The sequence below is a fragment of the Dama dama genome, chromosome 32 (assembly GCF_033118175.1).
Source record: "Dama dama isolate Ldn47 chromosome 32, ASM3311817v1, whole genome shotgun sequence".
NCBI lineage: Eukaryota > Metazoa > Chordata > Mammalia > Artiodactyla > Cervidae > Dama > Dama dama.
In genome coordinates, this window is record NC_083712.1 from 37,781,705 (window position 1) to 37,807,917 (window position 26,213).

The window sequence follows — 26,213 nt, forward strand, 5'->3', positions numbered from 1 at the left end:
GGAGAAGGAAATGGCAACTCACTCCAGTACTCTTGCCGGGAGAATCCCATGGATGGAAGAGCCTGGTGGGCTACAGCCCATGGGATCGCAAAGAGTTGGACATGGCTGAGTGACTTCACTTTCTTCCCATTTCATCCCTTTTTGAAGGACCACTGTTGTGTCATCTTCTATTATTGAGATGAATAGGGCACATTCCCCTGGTGTATCAGATTAGAGAATGAAATACAAATTCCTAGTGCTAACTTCAGCCACACCTGACCCTACAACTTCCTGTTCAGCCTGACCAGCTTCTGATACAGAAGCATTAGTGATCTTGGTGTTACTTGCATATTTTCTACGTTCCTGTCTAGAGTCTTTCTTTACTCTGCTTCTTCTCCCTTCAAGTCCCCAGTGCTTTTGGTATCTTCCACTCTACAGCAATTGCATTTTTTTGTTTTCTTGAAATATTTTTCATGTTATTATTTTCATCTCTGTTTACTTCAACAGATCAATGGCCTTTTGAGGGATCAAGGCTGGATTTCTTAAATATGTGCATTATGCATAGTCCATGGAAGTGGTGGGCACTCAAGCAGTACAGGATGAATACAAGAACTTTGGGCTCAGAATCTGCAGACCTTGGTTTATCGAGTTACCAAAGAAGGGAAGAAAAATAAATTTATCTTTTTTCTAAGTTGCAAATCAGAGTCTATTAACCTGCCAACAAGGGAACATACAGCAATGAAGAAATTCATTTATTTGTTGGTTAGAAAAAGAAATCAAGCGATTTTAAGTGTTGGAAAGTCAGAGTTAATGGTGGTTCTGCCAGTTAATTGTTAACTGAAGACTAGCTTTATAGATAGAATAGAATGAGTCCATGGATCCAACATTATTAGTTGAAATAAGCCTCATTGTTCACTTTTTTGGACAGTGTCTTCACATAGGTCCAGTAATGTTAGTTGCTCAGCTGTGTCCAACTCTTTGTTTTCTTGAAATATTTTTCATGTTATTATTTTCATCTCTGTTTACTCTGTTACCAGGCTCCTCTGTCCATGGAATTCTCCAGGCAAGAATACTGGAATGGGTAGCCGTTCCCTTCTCCAGGGTATCTTTCCGACCCAGAGATCAAACCCAGGTCCCCTGCATTGCACACAGATTCTTTGCCCTCTGCACCACCAGAGAAGCCCAGTAAGGTCCAGTAAAGGTCTAGGATACTGAGATCATTCAAAGTTCACATCTTCTATCTGTGTCTGCTGTTTAGAGTCAGTTATTATGGCACACAATAGTGAATGTACTAACTAGGAACGTACTACCTTAAGTGGAAATTTTCCTCTGTGATGATTTGTTTAAAAAATTTTTAATGTTTAACATGTATACATTGCCTAGCATGTCGTGCACACAATACAATTAATGCAACATTTTTCTTAAGTAATATTTGCTAATTGATTAATTTTTGCATTGGTCCTAAAAGATATGTCCTTGACTTTTTTTATCTTTGGAAAGACTTTGGAGAGTGAGGAAAACTAAATATATTGATTTTAATAAATATTACTAAGGGGTAATATATAATTCATTTGTAGTCAGTCAACACACTCAATCTGAATTAAATTGTCTTTAAATTTATTGAGGTTGGATGCATGGCCCCAGTGTGGTTTCTTTCCTATGAAAATGGATTATATCCTGATCATTGATCATATTGAATTTTTCTGTATTCATGCTAAATTTCTGTCCAATCATGTTATAAATTATTAAGACAAGGGTCTTGACTTTTCCACATACGATTTGGTCTTTTGCTATTTCTCCTTTCAGTTCTATTAAATTCTTTTAAAATTGACTAATTTTTTAGGGCAGTTTTCAGTTCACAGCAAAATTAAATAGAAAGTACAGAGATTTCCCAAATATTCCTTGTCTGACGCACGTATGGCTTCCCTCCTCATCCGTGTCCCCTACCAGTGGTGCATTTTTTACAGTTGATGAACTTGCATTAACACATCAGGATAATCCAAAGTCCATGGTTTACATATATATATAATGCAAAAAAGTTTTAGTTGTACTTAGGAGGAATAGGGGAAATTGTCTAAATTATCTTCCAAGAAGCAACAATCCCAAAGTAGTATTTAAACAAATCAAAGTATATGCCAAGAAATCCATGTAAACAAAAGGTAGAACTTTTAAATAAAGACAGGCTCAGTTTTACTGAATTTCCTCTTATTTCAGGCTCCAACATGACCCTCCACAGCATTGTTATTGACATACTTTATATTTAAAATTTAAGATTTACCTTCCTAGAGCAGACAAAACAACCAGGGGCTTCCATAAGAGAGAAATGTCTGACTTGAGTAGAGAAGGTCCTAAGTCAGAAGCTTAGGGCGGGGGAAGAGCTCCATACATGGGCAGGACTTGGGGCTCCTGACTTTTTATCTTACCATCTTCAGACTGTGTTTTTTTTCTCCAGGGTCACCTTGCGATGAGCATGACTGTGACAAGTGAGGAGGAGAAATGACCGAAGAGCACAGAGGGGTCCTCTCTCAGCTGAGACAGCGCTTTTCAAGCAGCCTTTCCACAGTTTGACACATTTCCACATCCATCTTCCTGGTAAAGATTCATCCCTTTGCCATGGCTAGCTGGTAAAGAAGGTTGAGAAGAGAGTCCTTTATTCTTGGCTGTAATGTGCTCAACTAAAAGTCAGAGGTCCCCATTTAAAGAAGAGGAGATCAGATATTGGGGGGAATGGAATTAGCAATGTCTAACAAGCATTACTACCATGTTAGATCCCAAAGTGTGAAGGAGGCTGACCTAATTCTTATTTCACAATGCCATACATATTGGTAAATAGTGATAATTTGCTTAGGAGGAAAATGCAAATTCAAATGCATTAAGTGTACTTCAAGAATTCTAAGATACGTACATGCTGAGAATTATTGGAAATCATCAACACTGACAGTTTCGCTCACCATCTCCCTAGGGCTGGTTGGGAAGTCCTGCTTTATCACTCTGGTTCACATGAATGGGTGTTATTTTAGATCCAAGAGGTAATTTGTCCCATTCCCTGAGAAAATATCTGTGTTTTTTTTTTTTTCCTTCACATCCAGCCCATTGCTCTGAATATTTGAGAGACAAATTCTTATCAGCTTCAGGCTACTGTGGTTGATGTCAATGTGGTCTCATTCCCTGAGCCTAAATCTCCTAACTTCTGACCACTGAAAGCTACAGGGCAGGGGCTGGAAAGTTTTCTTGGACAACTGATCAAGAAGAGCAGTGTATCTATTCTAAGAAGAAACTTATATTGTAACAATTTTGAACGAGGTTAATAGGTTTTGTTTTGCTTTCTTTGCATCACCCACACCAGTGCAATATCAGGATGGAAGCTCCAAAACAAATGCTGAAAGGCACAATTTTATTGAATCTTCAAGGCAAAGCACAATAAAGCCAGGGGTGTGCAATAGGAAAAGTTTTGTTTATTTGAAAGCAAAAATGCATCAATCAATCCATCAATCACAGAAAAAATGTAAAGCACCAGTGGAGTAAAATATACCATTTTAGTTCCATTGCTTGTATTTACCTGACTCATAGATTTTAATGTAACAGAGCTTTTGTGAAAGATAAATTCAGAGAACATTTCATTATACCTCAGTTTGGGGGAACAAGGGCAGAAAGGAAAGAAATAACCTTTGAAGAGGCTTTGTCAATGAGAAAACACTAATCAGGTGATAGGATCCCAATGTCTCCAGCAATGAGTGGTAGTCATGTGGTGTCATCTCTCAAAGAGGTAAAGATATTCCCTCAAGGTTACACGTGAGGAATGCATCACAGTCAGGGCTTGAACAGACGTACACCTTCTAACTACAGAAAACCATGCTACTTGTCCAGGTCAGGGACACAGTAGGCACAAAAGGAAGTGAGTGTCATACAGAGAGAAGTCAGTCAGAAAGAGAAAAACAGGTATCGCATATTAACACTGATACATGGAATCTAGGAAAATGGCATAGACGATCGTGTTTGCAAAGCAGAAATACAGACACAGACATAGGAAACTTGTGTATGGACACCAAGGGGGAAAAAGCAGGTGTGATGAATTGAGAGATTGGGATTGACACATATACAGTATTGATACTATGTATAAAGCAGATAACTAATCAGAACACACTTTCTAGCACAGAGAACTCTACTTCATGCTCTGTTGTGACTTGAATGGGAAGGAAATCCAAGAGGTAGGGAATGCATGTGTATGTAAAGCTTATTCACTTTGCTGTATAGTGGAAACTAACAGAACACTGTAAAACAACTATGCTCCAATAAAAAATAATTTAAAAAAAAATGAGGCAAAGGTGCAGCCAGGCCAGTGCTGGAGAAGAGCAGAGATGCAGGAAGGGCAGCTCCAGGGTCCCCCGGCGTCATCGTATCACTGACACACACCCTGTTGTCCAACTGAGTGGCCAGTCCACATGTTTCTCTCAACTCTTACCACGATTTTCTGAAACGTGATGTTCCTCTCATCACTGTTCATGGCTTTTCAATTCAAGCCACTGAAAATGCCCACAGTGGTGAAATAGGAGAAAATTATCCATGGGATTTTTTAAACAAAAATGGCAATATTCTCTTAACCCTGGAGGAAAACTAAGTTAAAGGGCCCTTTCCTCCCCTAGGCTGATGGCTTCTCACCCTGATTTTGGGGTGGTAAGAAAAAGCCATCCTGCACCCCACTCTACATGTACATCCCATGACTACTGTGCATAGCCCCATGGAGGGCGAAGCAACTGCCCGATTTGTCTTTGGAAAGTTTCCATCTCTCCCTCCTCTGGCTGCCTCATCTCTGCTTGCTGATACTATCAGCAAGGTGAGCCGGTCACCTGAGCCAAGGCACTTCTGACATGGTGAAGCAGATTCCTCCAATCAGAGTCCATCACTCTGATTTTCCCTTTCTCCATTCTATAATTTCCCAGAAAATAGTTTTATAATTCATTAGCTCAGTTCAGCTCAGTCGCATCCAACTTTGCGACCCCATGGACTGCGGCACTCCAGGCCTCCCTGTCCATCACCAACTCCTGGAGCTTGTTCAAACTCAGGTCCATTGGGTCGGTGATGCCATCCAACCATCTCATCCTCTGTCACCCCTTTCTCCTCCTGCCTTCAGTCTTTTCCAGCATCAGGGTCTTTTCCAGTGAGTCCGTTCTTTGTGGCAGGTGGCCAAAGTTATTCATTAGTCACTTGCTAGTATTGAGTCTCTGTAATTAATTCTTATGAGAGATGTTAAATTTAACAAGAAGAACCAAAAAAGGAATCTCTTCATCCAAAAGCACTTACTGGTGAATAAAATGTCTTGGAGAAAAGAGATAGGGTGGTTAGCACTTTGTCACTCTCCAGAGACTTCTGCCCAGATGAAGCTGCTTCCCCAGTGGGGAGGAGTTAGGAGTTCCCCAACTGCCAACAGTTCCCTGGTTGTCCTTCTAACTTGAAGGAAAGCATGGACCGTGGTCATATTTTTTCCTCGGAAGCTCTGCTAGATTCTCTAGGCACATGAGAGGTCAGGGGCTGAAGATGGGAAGAAGATGCTTTTATAATTAGGAGAAATATCTTTAGCTGAGGGGCTTCCCAGGTGGCTCAGTGGTAAAGAAATTTCCTGCCAATGCAGGAGACGCAGGTTTGATCCCTGGGTCAGGAAGATCCCCTGGAGAAGGAGATGGCAACCTGCTCTAGTATTCTTGCCTGGAAAATCCCATGGACAGAGGACGCTGGCGGGCTACAGCCCTGGGGTCACAAAAGAGTCAGACACAGCTTAGAGACTAAATAACAAGAGCAACAATCTTTAGATGTAACTTCAGCCTCCTGGATTCCAGGAGATGTGTTTTTTGTCCCATGTTGTAATTGAAGATTGGGTGAGTGGGAAGAAAATTTATGTGGTACAGAAGATGCATGCAGTAAAGTTTGAAACAGTAAAATAATATATATTCAATCACAACACTATAGATAATCCTGTTTAAGAAATGGTTCTTTCCTTTGCTTAATTTGGTCTAAGATTCCATCAGATATCTGTGACCTCATCATAAGATTTTAAACCAAAGAGATGAGTTCACTATGTTAAAAGGGAAAAATTCTTTCTCTTCAGATATGTTAGCAAAAATGGGTTGGAATGTTGAATATCATTCTCTCAAATAAAGCTTGACAGAATATAAATCTCTCTTAATAGGTCTTATGCTCTTTTGAAAAATGCAGCAGGGGAAAATGAAAATAGTCTCTGCACAAGCTTTGAATGGATTTAATCCTCCACATTGGTCTCCTGACTCAGCTGTGAAACAAAGGACCTGGAAGACCAGGGTAGGAGCTTAGATTCTCGCATAAAATGGGATTTGGGGTTTATCCAGAATACTGCCCAATCCGGAAGAAATCATAATCCAGAACAGATGCCAAACTAGAAGCCAGTTCTGAGTTTTCCTGTCACCTGGCATTTAAAATAAAATTAAAAAAAAAAAAATGTATTTGGCTGCACCAGGTCTTAGTTGCAGGATCTTTCATCTTTGTTGTGGCATGCTTCTTGTCCAGACTCAGAATTCATTTGGATTTTGATCAGATTTGTAGAGTACCCAAAGCAGACGGGATCAACACATCCAGTGTATACAGACTTTCTGTTCTTCAGAACGTGGGCAGCTCCTGTGCATGTGTGCTAAGTTGCTTCCATCATGTCTGACTCTTTGTGATCCCCTGAACTGTGGCCCACAGGCTCATCTGTCCATGGGATTCTCCAGGCAATACTGGAGTGGGTTGCCATGCCCTCCTCCAGGGGGTCTTCCTGACCCAGGGTTCGAACCTGGGTCTCTTACATCTCTTGCATTGGCAGACAGGTTCTTTACCACTAGCACCTCCTGGGAAGTCCAAAGTGTTAATCGTTCAGTCGTGTCTAACTCTTTGTGACCCCATGGACTGTATCACACCAGGCTCCTCTGTCCATGGAATTCTACAGGCAAGAATACTGGAGTGGGTTGCCATTCTCTTCTCCAGGGGAATTTTCCTACCCTACCCAGAGTGAATTCTTCTATTTTCTTGGTAGTGGGTTGAGTTCCAGGACTGAACTGAATGACTGCTTTTTTATTAAAGAAATAACACTCAGAACTTGGAGATCACATTGTCTTTAATTGAGTTATAAGCATTTATCATGCAGTGTCCCTTAATATTGACCAAATTAGTTATTGTGTTTACATCTTCCTGAAGTTTCCTGAATTCTTTCTTCTAGCTTTATTGAGGTATAATTGACATAATGACATTGTGTGAATTTAAGCTGTACAAGGTGATGATTTGACACATGTATCTATTGCCAAATGCTTATAGCAATAAGGTTAGTTAACAAGGTTAGTTTGTGTAATTTCCATTTTCTTCTTGTTTCCATTATGTTACAGTGAGAACATTAAAGTTCTACTCTCATAGCAAAAGTCTGTGAAGCAGTATTGTTATTGTATTGGTAGACAAAGCACTATTGTTAGCTATGGTCACCACACTGTACCCTAGATCCCTGGATATTTTCATCTTTTAACTGGAAATTTGTACCCTTTGACCCATATCTCCCCATTTCTCCAACACCTCAAGTTGTAGGGAATCACCATTCTACTGTCTGTTTGTGGAAGTTCAATGTTTTTAAGTTATACATATAATTGAGATTACAACTTGATAAGAAGAGTTAGGGGCCTCCATTCATGGCAGAACAACAAATTCTTAGTTTAAAATGTCAACACATACCACCTTTTCCAAGAGAAAAAAAGAAGAATTTGCTTTAAGATATTCTTCACTTAAAGTGTAAAGTGAAGTAAATATTAAAAAGAACAAAATGCATGTATCCTAAAATACAGAGTTTAACAAGTCAAGGATTCCATGGTATTGTATCATAGAAGTCATTGGAATAATCCAAATGCAATTCCTTTTTCAAATTTGAAACACTATTTCAGCAAGTTAAGCAACGTTTGAATCATTGTTTGGTTGAGACCCGTGCCTATGTGCTCGAGTGTTACTGAACCAGTAAGATCCAATCACTTTAAAGATTTCTTCTCTTCCCAAAACTAGGCAGTTTGGGCTCAGTGAGGATTCATGGGAATTGCTGTGTCCATTAACCATAGAAGAACAGAAGAGAGTTTGATAACCTGAAGCTCAGAAAATCTTTAGTATTCACAACTGTGAGATATTTTAAGGTAGAAATCAATCATGTAGATTCCAATGCCAGATTCCTAAGAACAGAAGCAACAGAGGATGGTAGGTGATAACCACGAGCCCTTCTTTCCATGGGTTACCAGGCAGAACAGGCTGTTGAAAAGCAAGGGCTGCCCTGAGTCAGAGAGAAATGATGTCCTACGGTTCATAAGTATGTGTTCAACGACCGGCACCCTAAGTAACATGAGAAAGGCTGGAGATTTCTGGAGAAGACTTGGAATACTTCATGGCTAAACTGAGTCTGTGTGAGGTTACTAAGAGGTGTCACAGCAGAATCATTGTAACGTCGTGTCTGTAATTAACAGTGCTACACTACACGCTTAAAAATTCGCCAAGAGGGTAGAGTTCATGTTAAATGTTCTTACCATGATTTAAAAGAAATTGATCAACTTATTTTAAAAAGAAGTACAAGGAAATCTTAAAGTTTATTCAGTAGTTTTGTTTCAGTAATAATATTTATTTTATTTTGAAACTTTCTTGTGAATATTGTATTATGCTACAAATAGTCATTTCCATATTATTTTTTTATGTATCATGACTTCAGTGTATGGGAAAAGAGACACAGATCTAATGTTCAAGAAATTAAGTAACTCTTTTCCTATGTCATACTTGAAATGAAAATTGTATAGATAGATGCAAGATTTTTTTTGAAAACTTAAGGCATTCATGAAAGGGCTGATGATCAGTAATATCCAAGTAAAATTGAGTACCACTTGTATCCAAAGTTTGTTTTCTCAATACCATTCTCCACTAAAGGAAACAGTGTTCTTTCTAAAAATGACTGTCTCCAGATCTGCTAGGGCAAGGAAAAGGTATTGGCACATCTTTTTGTACCAAAAAACAAAAAGGCATTCAAAGACTAATGGAATTCTGTCAAAAGGACCCAGGACCTAGTTGAAAGAGATTCTACTGTTCAAACTTAAAACAATGTGAGCAAAGTAATAATAATAAATGTGTTTCATTGTAGCATGTTGTGAATATACAATTTCAGCCTGCTGAAATACGTGTGTGTGCGCTTAGTCGCTCAGTCGTGTCCAACTCTGCGACCCAATGGACTACAGCCCTCCAGGCTCCTCTGTCCACGGGGATTCTCCAGCTGAGAATACTGGAGTGGGTTGCCATGCCCTTCTCCAGGGGATCTTCCCAAACCAGGGATCAAACCCAGAATCACCTGTATTGCGGGCAGATTCTATACCTTCTGAGCCATCAGGGAAGCCCATATGTGTATGAAAAAGTGAAAGTTAGTCATTTAGTCATATCTGACTCTTTGTGACCCCATGGACTGTAGCCCACCAGGCTCATCCATGGAATTCTCCAGGCAAGAATACTGGAGTGGGTTGCCATTTCTTTCTCCAGGGGATCTTCCCAACTCAGGGATCAAACCCAGGTCTCCTGCACTGCAGGCGGACTCTTTACCAGCTGAGCCACCGGGGAAGTGTGTGTATGTATATACATATGTATATATATATATATATATATAAAACATTGTGGGTTGAAATTTGAAGTTGAAATTACATACATGTGAAACAGGCTTTCATTGGAAGTGACAGTTACACTAACTTCTTGCTTTAAAAGTAAATTAATAAGAAAGAATTAGTAGGCATTTATACTTTTCTGTTTTTCTGACTATGAAATGTCACCAAATGGCCCTAATTGATGGGGAAACAATATCTCATTATAAAAGAGAATAAGCTAATGATTATAGATGAAATGACAGGGAGAAAAACACCGCCATGGACTAGCTCGAGTCAGTCAAGGATCACTGATGAATGCCAAAATCATTAAGTGAAAAGTGACTTGCTGAAAACACTGCCACTCAGGTTAAGTCCCACTTGTAAAGGGGAAAATATCCCCTCACGACGGAGCAATGGTTTGTCTCTACCATGCATAACAGGTCAGCTCGTCATTGTGTGCTTCTTGATGAGATGCAACATAAAATACCCAGCATCACCAACAACTTATTTGTTAAAATTGTTATATAATATACAGAACGTAAAACTGTTTTAACCATTTGTAAGCACACAGTTCAGTGGCCTTAAGCACAGTCAATATTATTCGACAACCTTTACTGCTATCCATCACTGGAACTTGTTTTCATTGTCCCACACTGAAGCTTGATACCCACCACTGACTTCCCAATCCTCCCCTCTGCAAGACCCTGGGAGCAACCATACCGCCTGCTATCTTCAGTGAAGTTAAGTCAGACAGAGAAAGAAAAATATCATATGATGTCACTAATATATGGAATCTAAAAAAGTTGATACAAAATAGCATATTTGTATAATAGAAACAGACTCACAGACTTCAAAAACAAACCTATGATTACCAAAGAGGAAACAGGGAGGTTGGTATGGAAAAATTAAGAGTTTGGGATTAACATCTGCTGCTGCTGCTAAGTCGCTTCAGTCGTGTCCGACTCTGTGCAACCCATAGATGGCAGCCCACCAGGCTCCACCGTCCCTAGGATTCTTCAGGCAAAAACTACCATATATAAAAGAATCAACAAAGCCTACCACATAGCTGGAGAAGGAAATGGCAGCCCACTCCAGTATTCTGGCCTGGAGAATCCCAGGGACAGAGGAGCCTGGTGGGCTACAGACCACGGGGCCGCAAGAGTCAGACACGACTGAGCGACTAAACCACCACTACCACCACCACCATATAGCATAGGAAACTCTACTCAATATTCTGTAATAACCTCTATGGGAAAAGAATCTGAAAAAGAATAGAAATATATGCATCAGTTCAGTTCATTTCAGTTCAGTTGCTCAGTCGTGTCCGACTCTTTTCGACCCCATGAACCTCAGCATGCCAGGCCTCCCTGTCCATCACCAACTCCCGGAGTTTACTCAAACACATGTCCATCGAGTTGGTGATGCCATCCAGCCATCTCATCCTCTGTCGTCCCCTTCTCCTCCTGCCCGCAATCCCTCCAAGCATCAGGGTCTTTTCCAATAAGTCAACTCTTTGCATCATGTGGCCAAAGTACTGGAGTTTCAGCTTCAGCATCAGTCCTTCCAATGAACACCAAGGACTGATCTCCTTCAGGATGGACTGGTTGGATCTCCTTGCAGGCCAAAGGACTCTCAAGAGTCTTCACCAACACCACAGTTCAAAAGCCTTTGACTGTGTGGATCACAATAAACTGGAAAATTCTGAAAGAGATGGGCATACCAGACAGCCTGACCTGCCTCTTGAGAAACCTGTATGCAGGTCAGGAAGCAACAGTTAAAACTGGACGTGGAACAACAGACTGGTTCCAAACAGGAAAATATACAAGGCTGTATATTGTCACCCTGCTTATTTAACTTAAATGCAGAGTACATCATGAGAAACGCTGGGCTGGAAGAAACACATGCTGGAATCAAGATTGCCGGGAGAAATATCAATAACCTCAGATATGCAGATGACACCACCCTGATGGCAGAAAGTGAAGAGGAACTAAAAAGTCTCTTGATGAAAGTGAAAGAGGAGAGTGAAAAAGTTGGCTTAAAGCTCAACATTCAGAAAACTAAGATCATGACATCTGGTCTCAGCACTTCATGGGAAATAGATGCGGAAACAGTGGAAACAGTGTCAGACTTTATTTTTTGGGGCTCCAAAATCACTGCAGATGGTGACTGCAGCCATGAAATTAAAAGACGCTTAGTCCTTGGAAGGAAAGTTATGACCAACCTAGATAGCATATTAAAAAGCAGAGACAGTACTTTGCCAACAAAGGTCCATCTGGTCAAGGCTATGGTTCTCCCAGTGGTCATGTATGGATGTGATAGTTGGACTGTGAAGAAAGCTGAACACCAAAGAATTGATATATGTATATGTATAACTAAATCACTTTGATATACACCTGAAACTAACACAATATTTAAATCAACTATGCTCCAGTATAAAATAAAATTCAATTAAAAAGAATGTGAGTATGCTGTAATGTTCTTTATCTTTTGATAATGATAACCCTATATGCAGAACAGAAAAAGAGACACAGAAATACAGAACAGACTTTTGAACTTTGTGGGAGAATGTGAGGGTGGGATATTTCAAAAGAACAGCATGTATACTATCTATGGTGAAACAGATCACCAGCCCAGGTGGGATGCATGAGACAAGTGCTCGGGCCTGGTGCACTGGGAAGACCCAGAGGAATCGGGTGGAGAGGGAGGTGGGAGGGGGGATCGGGATTGGGAATACATGTAAATCCATGGCTGATTCATATCAATGTATGACAAAACCCACTGGAAAAAAAAATAATAATAATAAAAAAAAAAAAGAAACTCTACCAAAAAAATAATAATAATAAAAATAAAAACTAAAAATAAAGAAATTCTACCCAGCAAAAAAAAAAAAAATGCAAGTAATTGCAAGTGTCATCCTAATAAGAATAAAGCAAAATATTTTATTCTGAAAAAAAAAAATAAAAAGAATGTGACTATTTTAGAAACTTCATATGTGTGGAATTATACAATATTTGCTTTTTTGTAGCTTCTTTATTTCACTTAGTATAATGTCATTAAATGTATTATCTGTGTTATGGTGTGTATCAAAATTTCCTTCTTGTTTCAGGTTAAATAACATTCCATTCTGTATATATATATATATATATAACCATATTTTATTTATCCACTTATTTATTGATAGGCATTATTCCATGCATAGAGGAGTCTGGTGGGCTACAGTCCATGGGGTCGAAAAGAGTTGGACATGACTGAGTGACTCACAGTTTCACTTTCAAAGATGAGACTGCCAATCATGCTTTTTTTCCATGTTGTTTTGGATATTCAGGGTCCCTTAAAAATTCTTGTAAATTTTAGGGTAGATTTTTCTACATCTGTAATTTAGAAATTTGGGCTTAACATATACAAACTACTATATATGAAATAATCAACAAGGACCTACTGGATTCTACTGTAAGAAACACTGTTGGGATATTTGTAGAGATTACCTTGACTCTGTAGATAGCTTTGGGTAGTATTGTCATCTTAGCAATACAAAGCCTTCTAATCCCTGAACAGAGAATGTCTTTCTATTTCTTTGGGTTTTCTTTGATTTCTTTCAGCAGTGGTTTGTAGCTTTCAATGTACAAGTCTTTTAACACTTTGCTTAAGTTTATTTATTGGTTTATCCTTTGAGATGCTCATGAAAGTGTAATTGTTCACTTAATTTCCTTTTTGGGTTATTCATTGTTCTCATGTAGAAATGCAAATGCTTATTGCATGTTGACTTTGTAGTATGCAACTTCACTAAATTAGTCTATTGTTTCTAACAGGTTTTTAAAAAATCTTTAGTGTCTTCTACATATAAACTATTGAATACAAATATAAACTACTTATAAACATTTAATATAATTATTATTTTTTTTAAGATACAACCTTTAATCTAGCTAAAGATTGTATGATTGGTAAACTGAGATAGTTTGCTTTTTCCTTTTCAATTTGGATAGCTTTATTTTCTTTATTTTTCTTACCCAGTTTCTCTGGCTAGAACGTCCAACCCTATGTTAAATACAAGTGGCAAAAGTGGGCCTTTTTGTCTTATTCTTTTTTTTTCTTTGTAAGATCTTGAATATTTATATAGCACTATAAAATGGTCTAAACAAACACCAAATGTAAATTTGTATAAAATTAGATGGCAAGGGATTACCCATTATATCACTTATTATTTAACCTCATGTCTCAATAATCATTTTTTTTCCATTTATTTTTATTAGTTGGAGGCTAATTACTTTACAATATTGTAGTGGTTTTTGTCATACATTGATATGAATCAGCCATGGATTTACATGTGTTCCCCATCCTGGTCCCCCCCGCCCCACCTCCCTCCCCATCCCATCCCTCTGGGTCTTCCCAGTGCACCAGCCCTGAGCACTTGTCTCATGCATCCAGCCTGGGCTGGTGATCTGTTTCACCCTTGATAGTATACTTGTTTCAATGCTGAAGCAGAAAAACTTTGCATCTTTCACCATTAAGTATGATGCTAAGTTTGATGTTAGCTGTGAATTTTTCATATATGACTTTTATCATGTTAAGGTAGTTTCTTTGAATTCCTAGTTAGTTGAGTGACTTTATCATGAAAATGTGTTGAATTTTTTCAAATGTTCAAATTTTGTCAAATGCAAGGTTTTTATTTCCCTACATCAGTTTAAATAAAGATTTTTTTCCTTTCTGTTCATGTAGTGTTTTACATCAGTCAATTTTTGTATATTGAGCCAATCGTGCCTTCCAGGTATAAATGTTTGTTAATCGTGGGTATTTTTTTTTTAACATGGATTCAGTTTGCTTGTATTTTAGAAGGAATATTTCCACCAATGTTCATTAGCAATATTGGTATGTATTATAGTTTTCTTTGCTTTGGAGTCAGGATAATTCTGGCCTCATAGAATGAATTAGGAAGCGTCCCTTCCCCTTCAACTTTTGGAAGAATCTGAGATTCTGTTGTTTTAAACGTTTGATAAAATTCACTAATGAAGTCATCTGACCCAGAACTATTTTTGTTGTTGTAGGGATTTTTTTAAATTACCAATAAAATCTCCATATTCCTTATTGGTCTATTGAGATGTTCTAATTCTTGATGATTTAGGCTTAGTAGGTGGTATGCATCTAGGAATTTATGCATTTCTTGCAAGTTATCAAATTTGTTGGCATGCAATTCTTCATAGTAGTCCCTTAAGATTATTTTTATATCTGTAAAGTCAGTAGTAATGTCCCCACTTCTGTTTCTGGTTTTACTTCTTGGAGACTTTTCTCTTTTTTTGCTATGTTAATCTAGCTAAAGATGATCAATTCTGTGATCTTTTTGAAGGAGAAACAAGGATCTTAGTTTCATTGATTTTCTCTATTGCTTTGCTATTCTCTATTTTATTTGCCTCTGCTCTAATCTTTATTATGTTCTTCCCTCTAGCTTTTAGTTTTTTTTTTTTCCTAGCTCTTTAATATATAAAGTTAGGCTGTTCATTTGTAACACTTGTTCTTTTTTAATATAAGCACTTAGAACTATAAATTTCTCTCAGCTGAAAGTGTCTGATTTTTAAAATGTATATATGAATTTTGTTTTTAAATATTATACACATATCTGTGTATGTATGATTATGTGGCATGTATATATGATAGAATATGGCAAACTATTGACAACTGTTTGATTTAGGTGGTGAGTATGTGGAGGGTGGTTATACTGTTCTCCTTGCTTTTAAATATGTTTACAATTCTTAAAATTCAAGAGGTTGTCTAAGTTGAGTGGAGCAAGATTAAAGAGGGTTTCAGAAACCCCTCAAAAGAGCTTAGACTATGGTGGAAATAGACAGGGAGCTGAAGTAGCTAAACAAATTTGACTGTGGTTCAAATGCTCCCCACTTCCAATAGCCTCTCATGCATGTCTCCCCAGTACATGTGTGTTTGATGGTTATAAACCAGGGATGCATGCCTCTGTAGATCTCAGATGAGGCAGATGTTTATCTCCCCAGTAGATTATTAGGAACTTGAATAGAGCAACAATATGTTTTCTTCCTTTTGTCATTCCTTATAACACCTACACAGACTTCCCAGGTGGCTCAGTGGTAAAGAATCCACCTAGGCTACAGTAAATGGGATCGCAAAGACTTGGATATGACTGCGCGACTGACCGCGCACACACACACACACACACACACACACACACTCACACACACCCCTACACACAGATACTGCAGTGTACAATTACTGCAGTAATTGTAAGTCACCAAGAGACTCATGAGACCTGCAAGAGGGAGATGATAGATTACAAAAAGTGCTGTAATCCTTCACTCCGACCTTTATCCATGCCTCTTTGCGATGTGACTTTACAGGACTTCCTGCAAGAGGTGGATCCTCTTCCTCAGTCTTTGCACCCGGGCTGTTCTTGCTTTGATTGGAGGACGTGGCAGGAATGTTGCTGTACTGGGTCTGAGCCTCCTTCCCCACACGCCCTGCATGCCTCTTTTCCCTCTCAAGACCCTCGCAACCCCTGTTGTGTCTCTCAGACACAGGCCAGCCGGCTGTGTATTAACAGGTACTTGCTGTTGTCCGCAAAACCTCAGGTCTGAGCTCCTCGTTGATTGGAAGCTGACCACAGATGCATTACCTAACCAAGCTGAAAACAGAAGTGCTGATGCCCAGAAGCGTTAGCTAAATAAATGTTCTTTGTTTTAAATTATTTGGCAGAGAGAAAGACAAGTGATGCAAGGAACAAGGGGGAGGAATGAGAAAAAGAAGAGGGAGAACTAGGCAGGAAGGAAGAAGAGAGGACCTGAACTTGTGGACACTTTTTTCATGGAAGTCCTGCATCCTGTATTATATTTAACAGGGTTGCTGCAGCACTGGCAACATTCAGCGCAGTCCCAAAAGTTATGTTGCATTCCTTCTGTTTTATCAAGCTTGAGATTTGAAATACTCATACAGATGTGTCTGTGTGTGTGTGTGTGTGTGTGTGTGTTAATCAGTTGTGTGTGTGTGTTAGTCACTCAGTCGCGTCCAACTCTTTGCAACCCCATGGACTGTAGTCCTCCAGACCCCTCTGTCGATGGAATTCTCCAGGCAAGAATCCTGGAATGGGTTGCCATTCCCTTCTCCAGGGGCTCTTCCTGACCCAAGGATGGAACCCAGGTCTCCCACGTTGCAGGTAGATTCTTTACCATCTGAGCCACCAGGGAAGCCCCATTCATACAGATAAAAGAACACAGTACAATTCAGGAGGAATTTCTTCATTTGCCATTAGTTCATATGCCATTAGTTCAGAAGCAGCATCTGGCTTCTATCAAAGGGTAGGTACTCAGTCTAACTGAGCAACTTTTCATTTGACTGAGCCCACATACCCGAACACTATTGTTCCCCTGTGTCTATTAGGACACTGACACTTTACTTTTTAAGACTGTTGATGGAGGTGTAAGTGAGGTGTTTTTTTTTTTTTTTTTTTGGTAAAAGCTTTGATCAGGTTCCTGAAACCACAGAAATCCTGGACTCTAATCAGAAGCTTCTAATTTCTTTTTCTCCGTCCTCCTTACATCTTTCCTCTGAGTAGGAAAAAAATATATATATATCAGGAAATACTTGTGGAACAATATCCAGTGAAAAATACTTAGAAAAATGTGAAAAAATTGACTAATATCAAAATTTGGGCTTCCCTGATAGCTCAGTTGTTAAAGAATCTGCCTGTGATGCAGAAGACCCCGGTTCAATTCTTGGGTTGGGAAGATCCACTGGAGAAGGGATAGGCTACCCACTCCAGTGTTCTTGGACTTCCCTTGTGGCTCAGCTGGTAATACTTAGAAAAAGTACTTAGAAAAGCCTGAAACAAATTGATCAATATCAACATTTAGATAAGAAATATTTACTTGACCTACCCTCAGAATGTCAGTGTTCCATCTTGATACTGTGCAAAGACCTCAAGAAATACCTATGGACAGAGGAGCTTAAAGGAGAAATAGAAGAGGTAAAATTAGAGAAATTTCAAACCCAGTAATCACTCAATTGCTTATCACCCTGTTGAGGGTTTTGAAAATGTACAAGAAGTCTGGGGAAACCAAGAAGTCTGGGGACAAGAAGTCTGGGGAAACATAACTTATGTTATCAGAGAGTATATTGGAGAAAACAGAGGAGACCTAGAATACAGAAATCTGAGCTGCTATTGCTTCTGTAATTTTGACTTCAGCCATGTTTCTTTTAGATCTTGATCTTTCCATTCAATGGACTCGTCCAACAGATCAAAATAAAATTACTAATAAAGGAAATCAGTGCTGAATATTCATTGGAAGGACTGATGTTGAAGTTGAAACTCCAATACTTTGGCCACCTGATGCAAAGAACTGACTCATTTGAAAAGACCCTGATGCTGGGAAAGACTGAAGGCAGGAGGAGAAGGGGATGACAGAGGATGAGATGGTTGGATAACATCACTGACTCAATGGACATGAGTTTGAGTAAACTCCGGGAGCTGGTGATGGACAGGGAGGTCTAGTGTGCCAGGGAGTCCATGGGGTCACAAAGAGTTGGACACAACTGAGCAACTGAACTGAACTGAACTGAACTGAACTGAATGCCAGTAAATTTAATTCAATGTATCAGTATTCCTGGACCTGTCAGGCAGTCAAGCTGCAGTAATCAATGGGCTGCCATGCCCCTCCCATCTCACCCTCCCTCCCTCCAGAGTCAGAACAACTGGAGGAAACCAATGGTTCCCAACACTCTTGTGCAACAGAATTACTCTAGATGTTTTAAAACAAAACAGACATCTCTGAGGGCAGGAGCCTGATCATCTAAATTCAGAAAACTCCAGTTAGTTTCCCTGCAGCCACCAAAGTGCTGCTCCATGACCAGATTTTTGGAACCCACTGGACAATATGAAATTATGGTCAAGAAGCATAGGGTATTTGTAGAGCTTTTGGTAAATTGATTTCTGTAGCATTTGTCTGGGTTCTTCCATATAGATGCACCATATAAGTGGGGTTCTGAAGCACAGAATACAAACAAAAATGTACGGAATGAAGTGGGCAGGTGGAAAGTATAAAAAAACTGGAGACCGAAGCCCTTTCTAAAAGTCATAGCCTGTTCCTGCCCTCTGGGAGTGAGGGTGCAGGTTTTGTTTTTCAAATATATCTAGAAACCCAGATATTTTAAAGTGAAATTTATCTATGTAAAAAGGTTAACAACTTATTTTTTAAAGCTTAAAAACACTGACCTTGGACCCTACTGGATATTTCTCTGGGCTTGAACAAGACAACCCTATGAGCTACCTTAGGGTGTCTGCAGAGGCGATGTTGCCTTTGCAGGAGTTGACTTTGCAATAAGTGTTCTGGGACCTCCCAGCCAGTGCAATGGTTAGGACACCCCCTTCCACTGCCAACCGCCTGGCTTTAATCCCTGGTCAGGGAACTAAGATCCTGAGAGCTGTTTAGCGTGGCAAAAGAATAAAATAAAAAATAAGGTATAGTAAATGTCCTGAAGTATTGCAAGTATCAAAAGACGTAGACACAACAAGGAAATCACACTAGATTGAATAATGACTAATCTTCACAAAATATAATTTTTTACCTTGGTATGCATTAGTGTAATATGACCTCATCCTAAAGACAGGCTGATATGGGATTCCACAATACCACTCTCCCCACATATAACCTCAAGCCTGAGCACTTATTTCCTTTCAGTGTCTATTTGCATGAGTTTATATACACAGAATGTTTGTTTGGCTTGAGGAAGTCATGTTATGCAGAGACATTGGGTATAAAAAGGTCTTGGAACAACGGCCCACTCTCAGTGTTTCCTGAGCGGTGGGTTTTCAGTTCTCATGGAGAAGAGTGCTAAAAGCCACAGGATAAAAGAGTTCTTTCCTTGAAAGATCTTGTGAGACTCTCAGCCCAAAGAGCGCCCAGATGAGAACGTCAACACAGAGTCCAGAAGATGGTCATTCTTTTTGCTGCTCCTCAAGTTACCACATGGCTCCGGCCCTTGGAGGACTCAAAGACAATGCAGCTTCATTTGGCATCCCAAGGATATGGTGGTTCTTAGTAGACTGGGTCAGGCATTCAGCATCTTATGGAGGATGACACTGGAAGTGACAAATGACCTATTCTGAGACACTTGGCAGCAGCCACTGTCCACAAGGAGACCAGGGTTGACCTAAGCCAACTCATTCCTGTATATCAGTGAAACAACCCAGGGGATAGCCAGAAAATTTTGATCCTTGGCCACCATATACCTTCCACTATCACCACTATGGCCCTACTAGAATGCATTACTCACCCTAATGGTACTTTTATTAAGGCTGACTTAGGTTAATCAGCTCTTCAGAGTTGTTAGGTTCTTTTGGGTGGATATTGGTTGCCTCCAGTGATCAGTGATGGTTGGAGCCATTTTTTTTTTTCTCTGCAATATCATTGCCAGATATTGTGTTTTAAAGAAAGCAAAAAAACCATACCTAAGTGCCATGTTGATGCTACCAAAAGTACCATCAATATTGCTGCAAATATTGCCACAAGTACCAATATTGATTGGTGAGCAGGTTTTAAGATATCTGAATAATATGGTCTTGCAAGTCAAGTGAAGCCCCACTCTCCACCCTTTCCACTCTCTCCTCTCTACGCACTCTGCAAGTCACCTACACTAAAGGCTCATCCAGCCCCAACAAGTATTCTGATGGCAGAAACAGCTATGTTCCTAGTTTTATTAGAGCAAAGAATTCTCTGTAAAATGGGGAACTCTGGAATGAGTAGAGTTCGAAATCTAGGGTACTGCTCAAGCCTGCTGGGATTGTCAGAGTGTTAATCAAACAAGCATAGATTTTTTTCTGTTCAAATCTTTCTGCCTGACATATATTGACACTATTCATTTCTCCAATGACATAATTTAATATTCTTTATGTTAATTAATAAACCCTCTAGTGCCAAATCAGACTGATATGTGAGGCACTTACTGTAGCAGAGCATGAACTATACAGTAAGGTTTTCAGATTCTAACCAACCCGTTCTGATATATTCTGAAACATAAGTTAGCAACTAACATACTTCACATGCTATGCAGCCATTTCTGCACTCTAGATCAATGTTAATTTATATATGCACACACACCCCACACTGCAAAGTTGAAGCACTTCAAATAAATTTTAGAAAAGAGAGTAATATTCCAAGAAACTCACTTTTCAGTGGATTCAGTTTACAGTGAAAGAATCCCTTAGGATTTACTGATCTTACCCTCCAATCAATCATCTAGGAGCAGCTAACTCTGTTAAAGTCAGTTGAGTGCTTCGTGAAGACTCTCTGTTAACTAAGGGAAAACACCCAACAAGACAGAGGTGTTGTGCTTAGAATTGGAATTCACTCCACACCAACAACCAGAAATGGAACTTTTTCTTCCTGAAGCCACAGGTGCAGGATCCAAGAGATCAGAGTGAAAGGATCCCCTCTTAGTTTTACACACATAATAACCATCTCACAAATTTCATCTTATGCAGTAGCACAATGGATTAATCAACACCCAAGTTCTTGATCGATATTCCCATATCACAGACATTTATTTTGGTTTAGTCAGTTGCTGGGAAAGCTCAGGGTAGCCAGGTGTGTTACAGCTTCAGATTCAATGGGACCATTCTTGAGTCTCTTAGTGGAAGCACTATTCTGAAATAGTGAAATCTGGAAACCATAGGAGCCTGCGATCTCAGTATTGGACAACAAAAGAGTGATAATTAACAATAACAACACTTTCTCTCTGATGATAATTTGAATCTCATTTCACTATTTGGGGGATTTCTCACATCATGAGTGGAAGAGAAGCAGAGACTAATTCCACCCCCAAAGCTTAGGCACTCCCTTCCAAGCCCACTCTGTAGTCAGCACATGGGCACGTGACTGCACACCCAATACCGAGCAACCGCTGGACCTTGAAGAAGGACCCGGTAAAGCAAAAAATCAAGGCAGGAGGAAGTTCTCTGAAAGTAGGTGTGGGGCGCATCCATTTTCCAAGAGCACCAACACCTGAAATGCCAGCAACAGTGTTCAGTTAAGTCCCTGACCGTCCTGGTGAATAGAGCTCATATGTGTTCTGAGTGAGTGAAAGTCGCTCAGTCATGTCCAACTCTTTACGACCCCATGGACTATATGGTCCATGGAATTCTCCAAGTCAGAATACTGGAGTGGGTAGCCTTTCCCTTCTCCAGGGGACCTTCCCAACCCAGTGATGGAAACCAGGTCTCCCGCATTGCAGGCAGATTCTTCACCAGCTGAGCCACAAGGGAAGCCCATATGTGTCCCAATGCTGTGTAACAAATGGCAGTCGTCTTAGCACCTTGGAACCTTCCCTGGTGGCTCAGATGGCAAAGAAACTGCCTGCAATACAGGAGACCCAGGTTTGATCCCTGGGTGGGGAAGATCCCCTGGAGAAGGAAATGGCATCCCACTCTAGTATTCTTGCCTGGAGAATTCCATGGACAGAGGAGCCTGGCGGGCTACAGTCCATGGGTTTGCAAAGAGTCCGACATGCCTGAGAGAGTAACACTTAGCACCTTAAAACAATGCAAATGTATTCTCTTTCAGTTCTGTAGGTCAGAAGTTTGGGATGACATGACTGATTTCTCCACTCTGGTTCTCATAAGAGAAAAACAGTCAAGGTGGTGGCCTGCCTGAGCTCTTATCTGGAGACTCTGAGACAGAATCCATGTACAGGAATGGCTCTGCCATGCACTCTGCTGATCCTGCAGGTTTCCGCAAAGACCAAGCAGATGAAAGCTCTAAGCACAGCTCTTCAGAGCCTCGGCAGGGTGCCTGTGATCTTCCCAGAGAAAGAAAGCATGGGAGCATCGTAGGAAACTTCTGTGAGATCATCTTCCCCTGCACCTAATCTTCCTATAAGACATTTCCTCATCACTTCCCAGGTTATGATGAGGTATGGGACTTTCTTCCATGCTCCTTTCCTCCATCAGAATAGAGTTATAGGATATAAAACTGCTAAGCTGTAGCCTTGAATTGGCACCTTAGCAATGAGATATTCCACAGTTTGCATTATAGTCACCTGGACCCTTTTGCTGTGTCATCCTTTCTGGTGTGTGGGACCAGAGCCTTTGGTTGATCTTCCATGTGCTGTTTATGTAAGTAGTAAACTGTCTGAAGCCCAAAGTGTTCACTGAAGTGCAAGTTGAAGCGGTTGGGTCTTGGTCTTGCCTTGTCTTGGGTGTGATTGTTGATCCACTTCTAAGGCTCATTCAGAGTGTTGGCAGAATTCAGTTCTCTGTAGTAGTCATTTGAGTTCCCCACATTTTAGCTAGCTGTCATAGGGGACCCTCTCTCAGCTCCCTAAGGCCACCTACACTTTCCCTCGTGTTTCTGGCTCCATCTTCAAACCATCAGTGGTGCAGAGTCTTACTCCTGCTTGGAATTTGACTTCTCCCCCTGCCACATCTCTCCTGCCTCTGGTCAGAAAAGTTCTCTGTTTTAAGGCTTATATGATGAGACTGGATGAACCTGGATGAAACAGGGTAGCCTCTTTATTTTAGGGTCCATTATCAGAACTACATCCACAAAGCCCCTTTTGCCACATAAAGTATTCTAGTTATAGTTTCTGGGGACTGGGATGCAGACTTTGTTAGGGCTCCATTTTGCCAATTACAATTGGCCATGATGTTGGTTTCCCAACAGACCAGATTTGTGTGTTGTTTTTGCTTTCTATTGCTTTGACTACATGGTCCATAAGTTTACTGGTCCAGCATGCTCAGCTATTCAAGCTACTGTGAGTAGCTAATATTCTAATATAAATTCATTTTCTTTTTGGTTTTTTTTTTTCATTTTCTTTTTGTAAGGGTCATGTTCTGTTTCTTGCAACTAAAGCTGACACATGATTTTCAGCAGTGTTGACAAATACCCAATGACATTTCCTAGGGTTTAAAATTCTTCTCCAAATTATTATAGCTCATAGTCTGGCTAACTACTCTTTAGTAGAACCAACAACTGATGCATTTGTTTCTTTGTTGGACCGTTCCACCTCAGACTTCTGCTATCAGTGACTATAGCTTATGAAGTCATCCCTGTATTCATGACTGACCATTAGAAAAGAAAATGATTGAGGAAATAAGCACCCAGAGACCGACACCTTGCTTCTCACTCTCAGAGAGAATCTTAAAACCTGCTCCTCATGCCTCAGCCTGAGCCCCAGTCAAGACTGTTACACAAATTATACCAATATCATCTGGAGTTCCAGAGAACCATCACTCCCCTTTATTCGGTTAATTTCTTGGGACTATAAGTAGAAATAAGCATTCCCCTTCCTCTCCCTGGTGGATCAGATGGTGAAGACTCTGCTTGCAATGTAGGAGGTCTGGCTTCAATCCCTGGGTTGGCAAGATCCCCTGGAGAAGAGAATGGCTACCCACTCCAGTATTCTTGTCTGGAGAATTCCATGGACAGAGGAGCCTGGCAGGCTACAGTCCATGGGGCCTCAAAGACATGACTGAGTTATTAACACTTTCACTTTTCCTCTAGGAGAGGATTAGAGATAATCGCACAATGCCCTGCTTCCAGACCTACTTAAATACCATTTGTGCTCTCATCTCTTTACTGCTGTCTCCATTGCCATCCTCTTCCTGTTTGGACCATCTCATCATCTGGTATGTTCCCCACACCTTCCTGCCCCACAAAGCTTCTACTGTGCACCTTGGATTTCCTTTTCTGGGAAAAGTAAATCTTCTTCTAACTCTTCATGGCTTTCAGTTCAGTTCAGTTAAGTTCAGTCGCTCAGTCGTGTCCGACTCTCTGCGACCCCATGGACCGCAGCAAGCAAGGCCTCCCTGACCATCACCACCTCCCAGAGTTTACCCAAACCCATGTCCATTGAGTCAGTGATGCCATCCAGCCATCTCATCCTCTGTCGTCCCCTTCTCCTCCTGCCTTCAATCTTTCCTAGCTTCATAGCTTTACCTTTATTGAAAACCATCTTTCTCCAAGGAACTCCATTTCTGCCAAGTGTTTTTTCAAGGGAAGGCCTTTCATCTCCCTCTCCTGCCCAGTACTGCAGGGCAGTGAGGCGGTGTGTTTCTCCATCTCTCTACCGCTTCCACATCTCTCCTTGATTTTCTCACACTATCCCAGCCCCTCTGATACTCGGACCATCGGCACAGATTAGAGGGGCCGCCCCTCCAGCCGCCGTCACCTGCAGACATCTTGCTGTTTCTCATTCCTTCACTGAAGACTTGCTTCCTGTGGCCTCTGCTCAGACTCCATCTTCTTAGAGACGCTTTCTAGGACCACCTCATCACAAGTCATTCTGCCTCCTCCCCACCCCACTTCTTCTTAACTCTTCACCATATTCATTTCCTTTGTAGCATTTATATTGTAAAACTGTTTATTAACTTATTTTTTCATTCACTTGAAGTATATTTCTCTGGCTAGAATAAATCAGAGTTTTGGTCTATTTACTTCACAATTGTGTCCTCAATACCCAAAGCAGTATCTGATACCTTAAGTAAAATTGCCCACCTGAAATTGGGTTAAAATAGCTATACATGTACTTCATAGTTCTACCCTGGTGTTTCACCTAAGTAGCCAATTTTCCATACTATTCATAGAATAATAGGATTCCTTCTCACTCACATGCAGTGTTTTCTGTATTACTCATTACATTCTTACATATGGTCTATTTCATGATTTTTTTCTGTCACTTGGATGCATATGCCTGATAGTTCTGGCAAATTAATCAATCTTTATCACTGTGAACTGATAAATTTTGCAATAAATGATGAGCTACATGCTTAGTAGGTTCAGTCATGCCCAATTCTTTGCGACCCCATGGACTGTATCTTGCAAGGCTCCTCTGTCCATGGGATTCTTCAGGCAAGAATAATGGAGTGTATTGCCATGCCCTCCTCCAGGGGATCTTCCTGACCCAGGGATCAAACCAGCACCCCCTGCATTGCAGGCTGATTCTTTACCACTGAGCCCCCAAAGAAGCCTGCAGTAAATGATGGGGGCAAGTTATTACTTTTTCCCTCTTAAGCTTTTCATTGAAAATCTTTTCCAGATGAACAACAGATTTCAGACTTGGGGGCATTTTCAATGTAGAATGAAAGTGGAACAGATCATGAAGGGAGAAAGATTCTAAATTTGTTTATATAAAAATATGAACCTCTATACTTGGAAAACATCAGTAATAGAACTTTCCTGGTGGTCCAGTGGTTAAGACTTCATCTTCCAGTGCAGGGGGTGCCTGGTGGGAAAGCTAAGATTGCACATACCTTGCGGCCCAAAATGCAAAATGGAAAACAGAAACAACATTGTAACAAATTCAATAAAGATTTTAAAAATGGTCCACATCACACACAAAATTTTTTTTAATCAGTAACAAACTTGGGAGAAGCATTGGCATGCCACATAGCAGTATTTGGGTAGGGGTCTAACGGATACTGTGAGTCCTCCTGACATCAGGTTGTAGCACTTCCTTCACTTCTCTGGGAGGAAACAGCCTCTACCTGCAGACAAGCTACCCAACTGCCAGGAGATGCTTCTAGAGGAAAGGGATGCTGCAACCTGCCTTGCATTGGAGGGCTCTGGGAGTCAGTCTGAAAGA